Raw genomic sequence first — 20,576 nt, forward strand, 5'->3', positions numbered from 1 at the left:
ACAGAATAGCAAAAGCAATTCTAGGTAACAGAGACATGGCAGGGGGTATCACAATCCCCAACTCAAAACTATACTACAAAGCTACTGTGATAAAAACAGAATGGTACTGGCAAAGAAACAGACCTGAGGACCAGTGGAACAGATCAGAAGAGGCAGAAACAACTCCAGACACACTCAGCCACCTGATCTTCGACAAAGGAGCCAAACACCCTCACTGGAGGAAAGATAGCCTCTTTAATAAATGGTGCTGGAAAAATTGGGTTTCAACTTGCCAAAGACTAAAACTAGACCTATATCTCTCACCATGCACTAAACTAAAATTGAAATGGATTCAAGATCTAAATATTAAAACAGAAACACTAAATCAGCTGGAAGAGAGGTTAGGAAGAACTCTTGAAAACATTGACATAGGAAAAAATTTTATGAACAAAACCTCAGTTGCCCGTGAACTAGCACGAACAATCAACAAGTGGGATCTCTTTTTACTGAAAAGCTTCTGCACAGCAAGAGAAGCCACCAACAGTGTGAAGAGATAACCCACAATGTGGGGAAAAATTTCCACCAGCTGTCCCTCAGACAAAGGTCTACAATCTAGAATCTATAAAGAACTTTAAAAAAATCAGACCTCCTAAATTTAAAGACCCAATCCAAAACTGGGCATCTGAAATGAACAGACATTTCTCAGACAAAGAAGTAGAAATAGCAAATAAATATATGAAAAAATGTTCAACATCACTGGTCATTCAAGAGATGCAAATGAAAACAATGCTGAGATTCCACCTCACCCCAGAAAGAATGGCTGCTATCAAGAAATCAACCAATAACAAATGCTGGCAGGGTTGTGGGGAAAGAGGAACACTGCTCCACTGGTGGTGGGAGTGCAGACTGGTGCAACCACTGTGGAAATCAGTATGGAGATACCTCAAAGAAGTAGGACTGGAAGTCCCATTTGACCCAGCTATTCCCCTGCTGGGTATCTTCCCAAAAGAATCATACCATAGTGATATATGCGTGCATCCATGTTCATAGAAGCACAGTTTGTAATAGCTAAAACTTGGAAACAGCCCAAATGCCCTTCACCTGGAGACTGGATAAAGAAAATGTGGGGTTTTTTTAATAAAATGGAGTACTATTCAGCCATAAAAAAAGAGAAATTAGAGACATTTATAGCTAAGTGGATGCACATTGAGGTGATACTCTTAAGTGAAATAAGTAGGACACACATGTGTAAATACCGAATAGTTTCTCTAGTGTGAGAAACTGAAAGTGTAAATAAGGACTAAAAGGTATAATAGATAACGTGAAATAGGAAGAAAAGGGGCAAAGGGGAAGGGGCAAGGGAATGGAATTAATATGAGAAAATGAAAAAAAGGAAACAAAAGTCTCTGTAAATAAGGAGGGATGAAGGGGTTGAAGGGAGGGCAGGGGAAGGGGAAAAATAAGAACCAAGAGAGATTATGTAGAGGTGCAAATTTCCAATGTCATTGAATGTCATTATATTGTATACCTCAAATGTACCAATAAAATAAAATTTTAAAAAATAAAAGATAAATTTCTGCCAGGGATTTAGCTCAGTGGTGCCGCCACCTGCCTTGCAAGCACAAGGTTCTGAGTTCAATCCCTGGTACCAAAAAAGCAAAAAGATAAAGTTCTGCTGGGCCTGGTGATATACGCCTATAATCCCAGCACCTGTGAGGATGAAGAAGGAAGACAGCTGCGAGTTCAAAGCCAGTTTGACCTACATAGTGAGTTCAAGGTCAGTCTGAACCACGAAGCGAGACCCTGTCTCAATCCCCCCAAAAGTTAAATTTCCAATGAAACTAACATGAAAAAAAGAATGCACAAATTAAAAATAGTTAAAATGTTAAAAAGGGCTAGCCTACTAAATAAAAATGAAACTGTAATGTGGGATATAAGCTAGATGCAATGCCTACAAGGAAATGTATAACATTATATTCTTATCTTTTAAAAAAGAATGACCACAAAGCAATAATCTAATTCTTCACCTGAAGAAAGCTGTGGAGAGCGGTGTTAGCCAAAGAGGCTCCATTTTGAATCTTACCCTCCCTTGTATAGAGCAAGGAGACTATGTTACGAGGAACCGCGTCCTTGCCGAATTAGATTGCCCTGGAACTTGATAAACGTTCTGTAACCCCGAGAAACAAGGAAGCCCATGAGGGTGGGGAATTCCCAAAGAACTAGAAAACAAGGAAGCAGGTGTCTCTGGATAAGGGTCATGATTAACAACCAAACTCACCTGTTGTATAAAAGAGAGGAGAAAAATAAACTTGGGCGCTCGGTCTCTGGGAGCCCTCCCGACTCTATCTCTTTGTCTTTCTTTTTCTCCATCCTCACTCCCCCATTCAGGTACTGTTCGACAAGTGACGGCGGGCTCCATCAGAAAGCGCAAAAATAAAGCCAAAGCGAACAACAGGAAGGAAGTAATAAATACAACAGCAGAAACCAATTAAACTGGAAACAGAAAATTAAGGAGAAAAATTAATGAAATCAGCAGCTGTTTTTTGAGAAGACGGATACACTTGACGTACTATTAGTAGTCAGGCTAACAAAAAACTAAAGGAACTATTATTAAAATAAAGAAAGTAAAAGATACAAGTTACTAACGTCAGAAATGAAAGAGAAGATATTACTACAGATCTCACTGCCAACAACATGGCCGGTAAGGAATAAACACACGATCCTACACAAACAAGAGTCAGCGGCAGAGACGAAATGACTGTTCCCTGAATAGGACGATCTTCCAGAACCCGCCCAAGAAAACCAAGGGTAACCTGGTCATATGAAAGAAACGGAATCTGTAGTTCCAAATGCTCTGCCAAAGCAAAAAACAGGCCAAGATGGTTTCGCTGGCAAGTCCTACCAAATATCTATGGAAGAAAGAACAAGATTTCGATGTTGTCTCTTCCACAAATTTGAAAAGAAGGGTACACTTTCATATTCATTTTATGAGGCAAGTTATTGCCCTGATACAAAAGAAGAAGATGAAAGGAAGGAAAGAAGGCAGCGAAGGAAGGAGGGAGGGAGGAGGGAAGGAAGCAAGGAATGAAGGCAGGAAAACAAAGACCGCCCAAGTCGTGAGTATAAATACAAAAGTGCACAACGTGAAAGGATCAAACAGCAGGCAGAGCCAGGGCGGGAAACCTCACTGAGTAGCCCCCTCTGACAGGCACCGTGACTCCCCACATTTTCTGGGACTGCCACCATGCTACAGGAAGGAGGTGGTCACCTGCCCTAATAAAACTAACTCATGCCACCAGGAGAAAGACCTCAATTCACGGGAGACCAACTTCTAGGCTGGGCAAACTGCAGGGAGGGCAATAGCTGGGTTTAAAAATGCAAAATAGGCAGGGTATGGTGGCGCACAACCGTGATCCCAGTAAAGAGGCTGGAGGATCGCAAGTCGGAGCCCAGCCTGGGCAAATTAGCCGCTTCGCAAGAATTGATCTCAAGGGCCGGGGATTTAGCTCAGTGGTTCTGCCGTGTGCCTCACAGGCACAAGGTCCCGAGTTCAATCCCCAATACCAAAAAAAAAAAAAAAAAAAAAAAAATCGGTCTCAAAATTTAAAATGACCGGGGATGATGTAGCTCAGTGTGAAAGCCCTAGGATCAGTCCCCAGTACTGCAAAAATAATTTTTTTCTTTTCGATTCAAAAAGCCCCTGTACCCTCCTGGAGACAGAAAGCCTAGGTTGGCTACTGCAGGCAATAGACTACCAGCAGCCACCACAGTGAAAAATTATCCAGTGGCCGGGGGGGGGGGGGGGGGGCAGGCTGAGGTGTAATGGTAGATTTTGACCACCAGAGGGCAAGCAAGGATCAGCTGTGTTTTTAGTGCTGCCAGCATGACACTGGATGCCAATCTGTAGTTTGTGTTAGCCACTTGCTGGAGGTCACACAGCAGGGACACTGGAAGGCTGGACCAGACCTAGGCCTTATCTCAGAGGAGACGGCGCTTCCTGTCTGGCCTGTGCGCCTTCCCGCCAGCTCACGCATCTAAGTTTGTGTTCTGGCAAGTCTTCTGCCTGCCAAAGCCATGCTTTAACATGAAATGCTGGGTGGGGTGCACACAAAGGCCGTGTTGTGGGGTGCTCAGTACTACCCAGCACCCTCGCCCCACTGGTGCCTACGTGCTCCCATCACCACAGATGACCACACCGGGACACGCCAGCCTCCATGCAGCCACTCTGGGGAGAGAGCCTACCAAGTGTGCCCCTCTGGGCTGCTGAGGACGCATCACAGGGTGGGCCACTGTCACAAAGGCATTGTCCAGGTGCCTGAGGCAGTCCTGTCCCAATCCAGAAGCTCCTATGGGACCCTCAGCTGAGGAGGGGCTGCCGGCAGCAGCCACAGGTGCCCTGCCCTGCCCAGCCACATCTACGGCTTCTTGGGTTCCTGAGACCCAGCTCTGAGAACACAGGCTCAGGGGACAGCAGCCACTTCTGCATGCCCAGCTCCCCAAAGCCTTGACATGGACAATTGCTCCCCAGAAATACTGAGAGGGGAGGAGGGGGAAAGGAAGGGGAGGAAGGAGCTTCAGACAGAGGGCAGCGGGAGCGGGGCTGCAAGGGCTGTGTGAGGGCCTGCAAGGGGCGGCATGGAGCTGGCACAGGCGTGGCGATGCTGCTGAGGAGGGAGAGTGTGCGGGGCACAGGCCCTGTGGGTCTCAGAGGGGTCTGGGTTTTGCATGTGGCACGGCATGCTTGTCTGCTCTCAAGGGCTGGCTAGCATAGGAACCAGTACTAGGTTCAGGAATTCTACAGATCAGCTGTGTACAGATGGCCATTGTTACAAGTTAAACTGCATTAGAAACGAAGGGCACAAATACCCCAAATTACTTGTTATTCAACTGTGTCCTTGCCTCTCCCCACGTGCCCGTGTGACCTGCTCTGTGTCTCCCCACCTGGTGTGCACAGTCGTGACCTCAGGGCTGGTTTGGCGTTGGCCTGGGTGACACATTAACACCGTGTGGCAAATGCTGTGAGGCAGGGCTTTGTACCCCGAATCAACTGCCGAACATTTACACCTAAGCACACTGCTGGTGAGGCTGAGCTTGGAGAAGATCTGAGAGTAGGGATCGGAGGGCAGTTATCTGGGCACAGGACCAGAGCAAGCAAGGCCTAGGGTCGGGCCAGCTGGGACCGGGACAGGTCTCAAATCCTGAGCCCCGGATGACCAGAGTACCAGCTGAGCCCAGACACGGAGACCCAGGGGCCCCAAATCCTGTCCCCTCGCCACACCCAGGAAAAGAGTTCAGGCAACTGGCCCAGCTTTCTTTTTCATTTTGTTTTGGTTTGGTTTGGTTTGGTTTGGTTTGGTTTTGGTTTTGGTTTGCAATACTAGGGCCTTTACAGTGAGCTGCATCCCTAGTCCTTTTTTAACTTTTTAAAATTTTGAGACAGGGTCTCACTAAGTTGCCCAAACTCACAATCTTCCTGCCTCAGCCTCCCAGAGTGCTGGAATTATAGTTAGCTTCGAACCAGATAACAGAAGAGCTGGTGCCCTGCCAGAATGCAGCCCCACCACGCCCTCAGTACAGCTCCACCTGTGCTGTGTGTTTGTCTTCTGCCCCAAACTGTGACCTGCAGCTGCACACACACCTGGGGCAAAGTCCCCTCACCAAGGCCACCCGTCACTGCCCATAGGGAAGACAGTGGGCTGCTGGGGCTGCTGCACTGGCCAACAAGCCCACGCCCTCTTTCGTGCCTGCATTGTCAGAGATGAGGTGGCAGAGAATGGGCAGGGAGAGGAGGGCTGAGCACAGGCCACACATGGCTCTCCACGTCACCAGCCACTTCTGGTGGAAAGCCGGAAGTGGGCAGGAGAGGTGGGTGGGGCACTGCTGTCAAGGAAGACCCAGGGAGACAGACCCCAGGATGTGGGGAGGGAGACCCCAGCCTCCACTGTCACCTCTGCCTTTGTCATCCCTGCACCAGCTGAGGGAGAAAGTGGCCAGGATGAGAAGGAGGCAAAGGCCGGGTCTGCCCGGATACACCCTAGGCATGGGCCGTCCCGGGCCGAGCCTTCCTTCCTTCCAGCTGTCAGTGGGAAGAGGCCCCATCTGCTGGCCACACCGGGTGCTAACGGGGTCCCAAGCAGGGACCAGTCAGGGCAGGAACATCGCAGGGGAGGGGAGGTGGGGTGGGCCCCGTAAGCAGCTGGCTGGGAAGTCCCCTCCCAGAGCCTCTCAGGGAGGCCTGGACACCACAGGCGTCTGAGCAGAGCTGCCCTAGCCGAGGGGCTGAGGCCCAGAGCCCTCTCACTTGGCTGTGACCCCACTAGGAATAGTGGGGTGTCCTGCTCCGGAGAATTCGGGGGGCCGCTCAACCCTCAAAGCCATTTAATGGAGCCCATATGGATACCTTCTGCACAGGGAAGATTGAGGCTCAGAGTGGTCCCGGTGCACCCAGCGGCGCAGATGTGGGTGGAAAGCCTTCCATCTCTTCACAGGCGGCTCTGTGGCTTTTCCTGGGCCTCCTCCTTGGCTCCTCTGCTCTGCCTGGGAGGCTCCTGGCTGGTTTCATCGGGTGATGTATCTTTTCATTTTATATTTAGCACCAGAGAGTCTGGAGCCACTTTTTGTGCCCCTCAGAAGTGTCCAGTTCGGGGACCAGGCAGCAGGCTGGGACAGGCTCAGTGCATCGGCTGCACCTGCCTCTGCTAGGTCATCCGGCCTTCAGGCTTCTGTCCTTAGGCCCTCTAGATGGGTGGAAAATAATAAAATAAAGTAACTGTACCTAACCAGCCCAAAACACCCAATACCAGCAACTCAAAGGAAGGAGAGGGCTATGGTCTCAATGTGTTGCCCCAAAATTCAGTCTTGCAGTCATGACTCTCATGATAACTGGATTAGGAGCAAATTGACACTAAGAGTTGAGCGTTGCTACAAATACCTGACCATATGGGCACCGCTCTGGAATTTGGTAATAACCCGAGGCTGGAAGAATTTGGAAAAGTATGGCAGAAAAAGCTACACGGCCATAGATGAATCACCTAAGGGTGATTCTGCAAGGGCTCAGGAAGGAGAGCAGAGCTGCAGAGAGAGCTCCATCTCCTCAGGGTGCCCGTGTGACCCTGGAAAGGCGTCAGTGGCAATTCGGACAGCTGAGGCCATTCTGAGGAGACCCCGAGGGGACAAGGAGAGTGCTGATGGGCGACAGGAAAGGCGGTGCTTGTCACCAAGTGGTGGGGCCGCAGCCGAATCGCAGCTCTGTTCCAGTATTTTGTGAAAGGTGGAACTCACAGGTGATGAAACTGGACACTTGGCTGAGGCGGTCTCTAAGCAAAGTGTTGAAGGAGCACCCTAGTTTTGCTTTATTACTTCTTAGTGAAATCTGTTTATTGGAAGGGACACAGAATTTAAAGATCTGAAAAACACTCGGCTCTGTCCATACTGTGAAGGGGACAAGCTTTTCAGAGGAGCACACAGCAGATGTGGCCTAATGACCATCTGCTGACGGGTCGGCTGGCCATCTGAACAGAGGCCGGGACCTATGTGCTGTTTAGAACCATGGACAGATGCCCTGGGGCAGCTCCGGAATCTCAGGGCTGTGCCTCCTACTGCAGCTGAGCACAAAGCCTGGGCGAGTGTGTGGCCACCACAGTCAGCACCAGCTGCAGTGCCCACTGGAGCCACAGGGACCACCACCCAGCCCGACCTGGGACAAAGCAGCATGGAGGTGAGACCCCCCTAGGAAACTGCCCCCGGGGAAGGCCTGAGAGAAGCACTACTTCGGGCAAAGCTGCCAGAGCCTCGGGCCTAGCCCTGCCTGGCACAGCTGCAGAGACGGGGTCCCCACAGTTGGGACCTCCACCCTGAGGCCCCACCCTGCATGTCCAGAAGGTCCTGTCCCAGCAGGCCTGGAGGACGGGCCCCGGCCAGAGAGGGGATTTCCAGGACTTAACCCTAATGGGATTTATGCTGTTGGGTTGGGACTTGTGTGGGACCTGGCACTCCTTCCTTGTTTCCTATCTGTCCCTCTGCACAAAGATGTCTGTCCCGGGCCAGCCCACTGCTGTGTTTTGAATACAAGCTGTCATTTCAGGATGAGCGAGTGAGCAATCACTTCAGGATGGTTCATAATGCGGGTCTCACCCACATTTGTTTAGGTGATATGTAGATGAGACTTTAACTTCAGACTTTTGAGCTGATTCCAGAACAAGTTACTAGCTTAGGGCTGTTACCGAGAAGACTAGCAAAGCACACTTGTGGGTGTGTATGTATGGGTGTGTCACAGAGGCATGACCTCGGCTGCCATACCTGGTCCCTGGCCCTTGATTCTCTGACACTGTTCCCCTGCTCCGCTTCCCACCCACCATGAACTATCTTTGCTCCATCACACCCTTACCCCATGATGCTCCTGCCTTGGGGCCTGCTGACCATGCACTGAATCCCCTGAAACCATGAGCCAAATTAAACCTCCTCTCCTTTAACTTGCGGGTATCAGGTATTGTGCCTAGCAATGAGAAAGCTAATACGGGATGGAATTAATGCACTTTGTGGGGAAAAGAAAATGAATTTTGGGAATCCAGAGGCAAAATATTCTCATGTGAATGTTTGTATCCCACCAAGTGTACGTTGAAAGCCTAACCTCTGAGGTGGTGATAGGAGGTGGAGGCTTTGGGAAGTGACTACATCATGAACATGTTGCCCTCATAGACAGGGTTGGCACCCTTACAGGAGAGACCGCAGAGAGCTTCCACATCCCTTCTATCCTGTGAGGACACAGCAGTGAAACGATGTCTATGAGCCAAAGACAAGCTCAGGCCCAAGCTGTGAGAGAGCCGCGGGCCTGGGCAATGGCTCATTCCAATTGGTTACAGAATATTCCAGAACATCAGGACTAAAACAGGAAGTCAAAAGACTCCACAGTGATGACACAGGAACCCACAAGGCCACAGAACGGGTTCCACACAGCCAAAGCCAGGACAATGTACGCAACAACAACAAAAAAAATAACATAGCATTGGATTATAACCCAAATAAAAATGTCCACATGGATGCAAATAAGTGATTGGATAAATAACTGAATGGGGAAGAAGAGACCAATCTCCCACACAGAATTCCAAAGGATTTATGCAGAAATTCCTCAAGGTTGTGACACCGGCTCCTCTGGTGTGGGCCACACTAGTGCCCTCACCCAAAGGTCACACAGAAAAGGCAGCAGGGGGTTTGTCAGGAGAAGCTCCATAAACAATCTTAGCCGGGTTCTGAGGCCAGTCGCAGCAGTGATAACTGGTGCCAGCCGTGACTCGGGGCGATGGGGTGGGGTCTACTTCCACACCCCACAGCCCCAGTCTCATGGTAAGAAAAAACAGCAGCCCGGTGCCCATGGCGGAGCGCTGTTCTGGCTTAGATCTAGATGTCCCCCAAGGGCCTCCTGTGCTCATAGGTGGGCTTTTGGAAGAGGATCAGACTGTGGCGGGTGCTGTAGCCGTTAGGAGGAGGGACCTGCTAGAAGAGGAAGGTCAGCAGGGTGTGGTCTGGAAAGGCAGCTCTCTTTCCAGTTTCCCCCTTCTCTCTGCTTGCTGACTGCCATGGTATGAACAGCTTTCCGCTACCCAGGCCCTTCCACCATGCCATTTCTGTGTTTAGGCCTGCCAAACATGGAAGGAAACTTCTGAAATGGTGAGCCAAAATACACCTCTCCTCTTTTAAGTTTCAAGTGTTGGGTATTGTGTCTCAGTGACAAGGAAAGTGACTAAGACAAGAATCTTACAAAGCATTTGACCAGGGCTCCTGGAAACTGTCAAGGTCATCAAACACAAGGATGGTTAAGGAACTGTCACAGCCAAGAGGCTCCGGAGGAGTCCTGGCAATCAAACGTCACGTGGTGACCTGGAACAGGAAAGAACTTCGGGGGGAAGTCGCGTGGGGTCAGCAGGAACCTCTGTGGTATCTTCACAATAATTGTGTGGCTACAAACTGTCCTAAAACAAAGGGTTTGGGTAAAAGTTTAAATAAAATAAAATGGGGACCGGTAGGTTCCTAAAACAATGTTGGACACTCAAGAAATACAACCTTATACCCCACATCTGGATTCCAGGTGGATAAAATTCAAATATTTTTTTAAAGGCAACCATAAAAGTATGAAAGAAAATGATAAATATTTACATAAATTTAAAACAAAGAAGTTCTTCCTAAACATCACACCAAAGGCGAAAACCACAAGGGATAGCTTCCTATGTATATAAAGTAATACTTTGTATGGCCAATAGGAAAAAATAATATAGACACTTAAAAACTAGCAAGTCACTATTTCGTACTGTGGTCCAGGCACATTATAAGCACTTTATAAACCCATCTCATCCCCGAGCCTACAAAGCAGCAATACAGATGAAAACGCAGTTTGCTGTAGGGAAGGGAAGGTGTGCGGTTAGGAGGTGGGAGGGGCACAGCTATAGCCACTCTCAACCACAAAACATCGGGCGCAGCCGGGCCTGGCAGCGTGCGGGCTTTTCACGAACCACATGCAAAGCAAAGACTGCACTTTTACGACGGCAACTCATGTGTGCTCTCACCAACAACAGGAAGACGAAGACAGCTCTGGAAAGGTAGGCAAAGGAGGTCATCCGCAAAGGCAGGCCACAAGGAAGCCACATGTGTCCACTGCAAAACCGCGCTCAGGCCTGTCAGCTACCAAAGAGGCACAGACTCAAGCAAGAGCCTTTCCGACACCAGCAAGTGGGCAAAGGTGCAAACGGACTGGTCTCTGTGGTGAGGTGGCACCTTCAGGACCCAGATGCCATGTGGCAGGGTTAGGACAGTTGTGAGGGACTTGGCCTGGCACCAACAGCGGCAGAAGGAGGCCAGGAAGGAGACCATACACAAGGAGAAGGAAACCCCAACAGACCCAGCAACTGTCCTGCAATCCCACAGGCAGCCTCCTCCTGACTTGGGCAGGGCTGACCCCACACTAACGTGTCCCCGGCCAGGGACGCCAGCAGGGGTCACAACCTTGAGTGGGTGGCTCTGTGCAGCTGCCTGACCCCTGAAGACACCCAAGCAGCTGAGTGCCTCGTCCTCCTCGCTGTGACCACGAAGAAAAGGCAGAGGTGCACACCTGCAAGTCCAACTCTTCAAGTGGCTGAGGCAGGGGTCACTCAAACCCAGGGATCCAAAGCCAGCCATGCCAAATATAGGGAAACCCTGTCTCAAAAGAAAAAAAGAAGTTGTTGACATTAGAGAAGTCAAATCAAAATTACAAAATACCAGTTCACACCCATTAGGATGGCTATTTTTAAAAAAAGAAAACAAGGGCCAGGGATTTAGCTCAGTGGTTTCACCGCCTGCTGCACAAGCGCAAAGACCCGAGTTTGATCCCCGCTACCAAAAAGAAAACAAGAAGTGTTGGTGAGGGTATAGAAACATTGGAACATCTGCACCCTATTGGTGGGAATGTAAAGTATACCACCACTGTGGATAATAGCAGGCCGTCCTCAAAAAATTAAACAGTACCATCATACAACCCAGCAAGTCCACTTCAGGATAAGTGTGTGTGTGTGTGTGTGTGTGTGTGTGTGTGTGTGTATGAATTGAAAGCAGCTTCTCAAATCAGTATCTGTACACTCATGCTCATAGTAGTGCTGCTCACAATGACTAAAACATGGAGATACCAAGTGTCCATGGACACTGAATGGATACAATGCAATACTGAAATTACATCTTGGAAAAGAAGGAAATTCTGCATCATGCTACAACGTGGATGAAACTTGAGGATATTACGCTAATAAGGCAGACACAAAAAGGTAAATACTGTGTGATGCCCTGTACATGAGGTCCCTCAAGGAGTCAGTATCACAGAGGCAGAGTGGAAGCGTGGCTGCAGAGGCTGGGAAGAGGGGAGAATGGGGTGTTCATGTGGACAGAGTTTCTGTTTCCAAGATGAAGAGTTGTGGAGGTGGCTGGCGGTGATGGTGGCACACAGTAGATGCATTTAATGACACTGAACTGTATGCTTAAAATGGGTGAGATGGCAAATTTTACACCGCATGTATGTACCACAATTTTAAAAATTGAAAAAGAAGTTGTTGAGACGTGCAACCCAAATTCTCCCTGCTCCTTCACAGGGGAGTTCTGACACGGCCCCACACCCGCAGCTCTCACACACTCCACGCTGTCTGCTCTGGGGACCCCAGGGCCTGCCCTGTGACACCTGGGCCAGTGACCACCACAGCAGTTGTGCAGCTTGCATGACCCCGGGTGGAACGTTTCCGCTTCTGCAAGCCAGCTGCTAAACCACTGGCAGTGTGGAATGACCCCTGGTGGAGGTCTGCAGCACGTAACGAGCACGCACTGGGAGGGAGGCCGAAGAGTGAGGCTGAGTCGGCACACCATCCTGCATCTCTGCTCTCCTTGGTCACCACAGACGCCCAGGACCCCGGGCTGCCACTTGCCAGCCCCAGTCACCATCAGGCTGTGCTGCTGGCTCACCCAGCTCCAGCCTCCTTCCTCCTCCCACCCGCAGAGGCTCTCACTGGCTCTCTAGAGCTGGCAGGGTGCCCAGAGCAAAAGCACTCCTGTCCTCCTCCTCCACCTTCCTGCTCTGCCTGGAACCGGCTCACTGAGGGCTCCTCCTCGTCCCTCAGGGTCACATCCAGATCATCACCTGTCCCGTCATCCCCAAACTCTCCAGCTGTGAAGCTCAGAAAGTTATCTTCTGCCACCCTCTCTGGTTGTAGCCTCAGGAGACCCTGGTCTGCTTTCAGCCTTGGCTCACTGTTGCTCACTCTCTCCCTAAGTCAGCCCTGTCCCAATTCTCAGAGCTCTAAATCCCCAGAGATGACCCTGTCTGTTCCTCAGCCTCCACCCATCCTGGGCCACCCCCCATGGCCATTTTCTGCCCTGTGCTGTCCAACACAGTGGCCACAAAGCCCACTTGAAATGTGGCTGTCCAAAATGAGCCATGCTGCCGGTGACCACAGCAGAGTTCCAAGACTAGGGGTGAGGAAAAGTGTGACAAGCTTGATAAGTTTTAATGTTGATTACATGCTGAGATGATATTTGGTATATATTTAGGGTTACATAAAATATAGTCTTTAATTTCGTCTGCCACTTTTTACTCTGTTCATGTGCCCACTAGGTAATTTTAAATTGTGTCTGTGGCTCAAACACTAGTAAGGATGGCACTGCCCTGGGCCTCGCCAGTACCCACCGCACTCACAATCTTGTGCCAAGCATGCTACTTTCTGACCACCACTCTCATCTTTCCAACTCACCACCACCAGCACCACCAGCCAACAATTCCTTCGACCCACTGGAACCTCCAGCCCGTACAGTAGCCTTTCCACGTGTGGACTGTTCCTCCTATTCTTCACACTCTCAGCTCCCTTCCTCAGATGGCTTGGCAAGTCCCCAAAGCCCTCTTTCATGAATGCCTGCAGCTCCCTTGTCCCCTCTCTCTTCACCATGCTCACCTGTGGAAGTTCCCACCCTGGGAACAAACTACAGCATGCTGCAGGGCACTGGGCCTGCAGCATATAACAGGGTGAAGGAGCGTGTCATAGTTACTTTTCTCATGGCTGAGACAAAATACCCAACACCCAGAGTTAAACAAGGAAAGGTTTATTTAGCTCAGAGGCTGTAGAAGTCTCAGTTTATAATCAGCTGGCTCCAGGGCAAGGTGGCATGGCAGAGGGCATCACAGAGGAGAAATAGTTCATGGTGGGCAGAAAGCAGCAAAGTAGCAAGCAGCAAGTCACCACAAGCAGCCCTCCTTCTGTCCCTTATATTTTATCCAGGGTACACACCCTTAGATCAGGTAGCACTCACACCCTGGGTGGGCCTTCCCACTTCCACACCCAGAACTATGCCAGATCAATCAGTGGACTAATTTAGTAATGACACACCCTTGATCCCTCATCACACACTCTAGATCTAGCCACCTCTGAAAGGTCCTGCCTCTTACTGCATGAGCCTTTGGGGGACATCTAGACATCAGCATGACAGACAGCATGCAGACATGGCAGCTGGACTCACTTGAATCCTGAGCCCCAAACCCGACTGCTCCCTTGGTGTGTTTTTGAATCCCGCTGTTCTCCAACCCCAGCATGCCTGCCCCTCTCCAGCAGGTCATCACACCCAGTGGAGGAAGAGAGCCACCCCAGGAGAACAGTAGCCAGCTCTCTGTAACTCTGTCCCCAACCTGCTCTGCTGCGCCTGGCTTCCTCCACCTCAGCCTCTCCACCACCACTGCCAGTGGCCAGGTTGACTTCCCTATTGACCGATCCCATTCTCTTTCATTTAAAATTTGATGGATTAATTAAAAACTTAAAAATCTCTCACCACCTTTCTGTTACCTTTATGGAAAGACTGAAAGAATCAACTCATTCTCTCTTCAGTTCCACTCCTCTCATTTTCTGCCCAGTCCATTTCAGTCGGGCTTTTGCCTCCTATCACTCCATTGAAATTTCCCAGTGATTCCCTCATTTCCCTTGGTATAAAAGACAAAGTCCCTGAAACAATCCCTAAGACCCTACATGATCTGATTTTCTATCTTCTGTTGTCTATCTGTGGCCACCATTGCAGGGACAGTGGCTTTGTAGCTGAAGTCAGATAAGATGTGGAGGACAGGTGTGGACCAGTGGACCCCACCGTCTTGGCCAACAAGAGAACCCAAAAGCCCCACCACGCCCAGTTCCCCAGGTCCCCCGACATAGTGGAGAGAGGGTGGGAACCATCAGAAATCAGACTGGTGAAGCTGAGTATGGTGGCACATGCCTGCAATCCCAGCACTTGGGAGGCCGAGGCAGGAGGACTGCTGTGAGTTCAAAGCCAGCCTGGGCTACATAGCGAGTTCAAGGTAGCCTGAACTAGATAGAAAGACCCTGTTTCAAAAAACAAAACAAAAAAATCAAATTGGTCAAACATTTTCACCTATAAATCAAGTTCCTCAAAGAACTGTTTAAATGTACAGACTAAAGCCACTAGAGCAGACTCTTCTCTGGCCCCATCTGATTACCCAATAGACAGTACCTATCAAGAAAGATCAGATTAATTAAGTAGGAAAATAAAGATGCTCTGTTTTCTGATGTAGTGAGTGAGTTTCTGATCCTGCTACATGCACACACATGCGTGCACACACACACACACAATAACAGAATATTAGCCATGGGTGGTGGTGCACACCTATAATCTCTGCACTCTGAGGCAAGAGGATTACAAGTTCAAGCAATTTAGTAACTTAGCAAGACCTTTTCTCAAAATAAAAAATAAAAGTAAGAGCCAGGTGTGGCAGCACGCCTGTAATCCCAGCACTCAGAAGGCTGAGGTAGTCATGAGTTCAAGTCCAGCCTGGGCTACATAGTGAGTTCAAGTCTAGCCTGAACCACATAGCAAGACTTTGTCTTAAAAAAAAAATAAAATAAGGGCCAGGGATTTAGCTCAGTGGTTTCGCTGCCTGCTGCACAAGCACAAGGACCCAAGTTCAATCCCTGGTACCAAAAAAAAACAAACCACACACACAAATAATTAATTATTTATTCAAATTAAAAAATAAAAATAAAAAGGGCTGGGGATATAGCTTAGTGTAAAGGCCCTGGGTTCAATCTCCAGGATTGCATAAATAAATTATATTATACATATATAAATTATTGATATACATATCAATAATTTAACAGTGGTTATGAGTGCTGACATTAGACATGATTTTCATTTTCTCAATATTTTGTTATTTTCTGAGGGGTTTTTTTTACAATGAATGTGAACTAATTTTATAATTGGAAAAGAATTTTCAAATTTAAAAGAAAATAGAAGCTTTCACTCTGAAAAAGGTGGAGTCATAGAGACTGAATCTACCCTTTTTCTGAAGCAATCAAAATAAACTGAGTCAAATATGGTATGTGAAACAAGAGTCCCAGACATTGGATATCAGGCAACAAAATACAATGATCCCTGAGGATGTGGCAATAAAGGGAGAGAGCCCCTCGGTTACTCCAGCTACCTTCTCAAAAGGGTTTCCAGACCCGGCACAGAAAGGGGAGCTGGGTGGCACTCAGCAGACTCCTTGAGTTGAGGAGACAGAGCTGAGAGCCCAAGGAATGCTAAGGTGACCAGGACTCTTAGAACAGAGTATCAAAGAGAAGAGAGCTGCAGAGACAGAGCCCAGAGGTATACAAGGGCCTCCCTCAGACATAGGGGAGGGAGCTGATCAGCAGATCCTGTCAGGAAGCAAGAAGCCTAGAGAAAGAACCACATGAAAGAATCAGAGGTGACAATGCTCAGCTCTCACTTAGGGCTGGGAATAGTGCTGGCTCCAACCACTAGATTGGAAAACTCATAATTCACAGGCCACTGGATAAAGTATTCAGGAAATCTTTGCCTCAAACATGGGAATTAATTAGTCCTCCACTAAAAGCTCCTATGAACCCACCTAACATATCATGAACACGAGCCCAGAATGCATCAAACTGTCGATAAGAAACTTAACTGTATTTCACAACATAGATCAAGAATATCTCTAGAAACACAAACTGTCTAGCACTCAACAAGATAAAATGGATAGTAATTACCTGGCATCCAATCAAAACTTTCCAGACATTCAGTGAAACAGAAAACATATGGAGGAGAATAATAAGTCAATTAAGATCAATTCAAACTGGCATAAATGGTAGAATTAGACAGACATGGGCATTAAAACTGTTATTAAAACAGTATTCCATATGTCCAAATGTTACTAGAGATATGGAAGGCATAAAAAAGATTCAAATTGAATTTCTAGAACAGTACAATGCATAAAATTTAAAAGCACTGGATGAAATATATAGAGTGAAAAAGAAAAGGTTAGCTCACCAGTAGCAACACAAGTTACAGCACAGAGAAAAAATTTTAAAAGAATACCAATGAAAGTGCAACAACTTCAAACAGTTAATTTATATATAATTGGAGTCCCTGAAAGAGAAAAGAGAGCTTTCAGAAAACTGAAAATATAGTGGCCAAAGTTTTTCCAAACTTGATTAAGACTATAAACCCACAGATCCAGAAATCTCAATAAACACAATGTACAAAGAACACGATGAAAACTCCACCAAAGCACATCATAATCAAACTGCTCAAAACGAGTAATAAAGAGAAAAATCTTAAAAGCAACAAGAGAAACCCAAGCGCATTATGGACAGGGGAATAAAGATAAGAGCAGCAGGAGACATCTTCCCAGAAACAATGCATGCAAGAAGACTGCACAGAAGTATTGAATGGGAAAAAACCTACCAATCTATAATTCTACACCCAGAAAAAAAAGTTTTTACTTAAAGCAAAATAAAGACAATTTTAGATATACAAAATCTTAAAAACTTCTTCACCAGAAGAACTATACTCTAGGAGATATTAAATGCTTAAGGCCGAAAGGCTTAAGACAGAAAGCAAATGATACCAAGTAGAAATATGAATCCATACAATAAAGAATAAAGACCACTGAAAATAGTAGATACATTATTAATAGTTGGCTTTTTCATATTTTTATTTAAATTCCCTTAAAATGTACTATTTAAGCAAAATCATCTGTGGTGAGCTTTTATAACATATGCATAAATAAAATGCATGACAGTGGGATAAAGGCCAAGAGGAGAGTTATATTATTACCAAGTTCTTACATTAACCACAAAGTGGTATAACATCACATGAGGATAAGACTAAGTTAAATATGTACACCATAGCCCAAAAGCAAGCACTAAAATAATAAAGACTTACTGTTTAAAAATCAACAAAGGAATTAAAATGGAATCATAAAAATTATTCAGTATAAGAAAACATAGAAAAGCCGAGGATTTAGCTCAGTGGTTCCACCACCTGCCTTGCAAGCGGAAGGACCCGAGTTCGATCCCCGGTAAAAAAAAAAAAAAAAAGAAAGAAAACGTAGAAAACGAGAAGAAAAGAAACAAAGAAGAGAGGGGAAAATAAAAATGGAATGAGATGATGGACTTAAACCTAACCCTTTTTTTCCATCCCCCGCCCCAACTTTTTTTTTGGTACCGGGGATCGAACTTGGGACCTTGGGCTTACGCGGCAGGTGGTGGCACCACTGAGCTAAGTCCCCGCCCCCCATCCCACTTTTTATTTTTATTATTAGTGCACGTTTGCAGCACACAATAATTACATTCATCATGAAGAGTTGGTACATGTGCAAAACACATCTTAACTCTTTTATGTCCTTTTCCCCTCCCCATCATCCCCCTTTACTCCATCTCTTCATTCCCTTCCCGTGTGCAAAAAAGATCTACATTCATATTAAATGTAAATGGCCTAACCACCTCAATTTAAAGGCAGCAATTGCCATACCGGATTAAAAAGACAACACTCAAGGGCCAGGAATTTAGCTCAGTGGTGCCACGCCTGCCCCACAAGCTCAAAGTCTTGAGATCGATCCCAGGTACCACAAAAACAAACAAAAAAAACAATACTCAACTTTTTGCTGCTTATAAGAATTACAATTTAAACACAAAGATATTAGCAGGCTAAAAGTAAAAGAAAAGATATCCGCTGTTCCTGGATAGATAGAACCAATATAGTGAAAATGGCCATACTTCCAAAATTGGTATACAGATTTAAAGCATTCCCAATAGCATTCTTCACAGAACTGGAGAAACAATCCTAAAATTCATGTGGAACCAGAAGAGACCCAGAATAGTAAGAGCAATCCTTGGTAGAATTAGCGAAGCAAGAGGCATCACAATCCTGGACTTAAAATTATATCACAAAGCTACTGTGAAAAATAACAGCATGGTACTGGCACAAAAACAGACATGAAGATCAGTGAAACAGAATGGACAAGGCAGAAACAACCCAAGTACATTCAACTATTTGATCTTTGACAAAGAGGCCAAAAAGATACACTAAAGGAAATCATAAATGGTGTTGGGAGAACTGGCTATTCAACACGCAGAAGATTGAGTCAAGACCCATGTCTCTCCTCAAAAACTAAACTAAACTAAACTAAACTAAAATATATGGATCAAAGAACTAAATGTTAAAACAGAAGCACTTAACCTGCTGAAAGACAAAACAGGTAAAACTCTTGAAGTCATAGGTGTAGGCAAGGACTTTCTGAAAAGAACACTAATTGCACAAGAAATAGTAGCAAGAATCAACAAATGAGATCATATTAAATTAAAAAGCTTCTGCACAGCAAAAGAAACAATCAACAGAATGAAAAGACAACCTACAGAATGGGGGAAAAGTTTCCATTTATGCCTCAGACAAAAGATTACATCTAAAACATATAAAGGACTCAAAATATTAGAGCCCCAAAATGAAAGAGCCAATCAAAAAATGGTCAAGTGGGATCTTCCCCAAAGAATTAAAAGAATCATACCACAGTGATATATGTGCACCCATGTTCATAGCAGCGCAGTTTGTAAAAGCTAAAACTTGGAAACAGCCCAAATGCCCATCAACTGGAGACTGGATAAAGAAAATGTGTTTTTTTTATAAAATGGAGTACTACTCAGCCATAAAAAATGAGAAATTAGAGACATTTATAGCTAAGTGGATGCACATTGAGGCAATACTCTTAAGTGAAATAAATAGGACACACATGTGTAAATACCGAATAGTTTCTCTGGTGTGAGAAATTGAAAGTGTAAATAAGGACTAAATGTATAATAGGTACTGTGAAATAGGAAGAAAAAGGGCAAAGGGGAAGGAAGTGGGAGGGCTAGGGGAAAGGATAGAAGGGAATGGGATTAATATGAGAAAATGGAAAAATAGGAACAAAATCTTTGTAAATAGGGAGGACTGGAGGGGTTGAAGGGAGGGCTGGGCAAGGGTGAAAAATAAGAACCAAGAGAGACTATGTAAAGGTGCAAATTTCCAATGATGAATGTCATTATATTGTACACCTAAAATGTACCAATGATTAGAATGAATAATCAATAATGTAAAATAGGAAGAAAAGGTCCAAAAGGGTAGGGGTAGTGGGAGGGGCAGGGGAAAGGAAAGAAGGGAAAGGAAAAATGATGAGAAATGGAAATAAAGTCTTTGTAAATAGAGAAGGGTGGAGGGGGTGAAGGGAGGGCTAGGAATGGGGAAAAAATAAGAACCAAGATGCATTATGTAAAGGTACAATTCCCAGTGAGAAATGTAATTATGTTGTATACCTACAATGTACCAATAAAAGAATTTAATACAAAAAAAAATGGCCAAGTGAAATGGAGAGACTCTTCTCAGAAGAAGCACAAATGGCCAATGAATACCTGAAGAAATGCTCAACATCTCGGCCATTAGAGAAATGCAAATTAAAACCACACTGAGATTCTATCTTACCCCAGAAGGAAGGGCCATCACCAAGAAATCAAATCATAACAAATTCTGGGTAGGCTTCTGGGGAAAAAAGGAAACCTTGTTACACCATTGGTAGGAATGTAAAGTAGTTCAGACTCTATGGAAATCACTATGAAGAGTTCTCAAAAAACTGAAACTAGAAATTCCATTTGACACTGCTATTCCCCTTCTAGGATAAAAAGGCAACACTCATGAGTGTTTAATATGAGTTAAAGACATCATATTACAGTGACACATGCATATCATGTTATAACAGCACAATTCAAAATAGCTAAATCTTGAAA

The 20,576-nt window shown here is 46.3% G+C and overlaps 1 long non-coding RNA gene across 1 annotated transcript in view; it reads right to left on the reverse strand.

Annotated features, from left to right (window-relative positions):
* The window catches only part of LOC147822871 (uncharacterized), a 72,779-nt gene extending 53,062 nt beyond the window's left edge, over positions 1-19,717 (reverse strand). Inside the window, exons 1-2 of the long non-coding RNA XR_015444966.1 lie at positions 11,081-19,717; positions 6,380-6,716 (exon numbers count right to left, since the gene is read on the reverse strand). This is a non-coding gene — a long non-coding RNA (uncharacterized LOC147822871). The remainder of the gene's footprint in view (positions 1-6,379; positions 6,717-11,080) is intronic.
* Positions 19,718-20,576: the final 859 nt, after the last annotated feature.

The sequence above is a fragment of the Heterocephalus glaber genome, unplaced genomic scaffold (assembly GCF_053883595.1).
Source record: "Heterocephalus glaber isolate CG9 unplaced genomic scaffold, H.glaber_assembly_v1.0 deba00001608, whole genome shotgun sequence".
Taxonomy (NCBI): Eukaryota; Metazoa; Chordata; class Mammalia; order Rodentia; family Bathyergidae; genus Heterocephalus; species Heterocephalus glaber.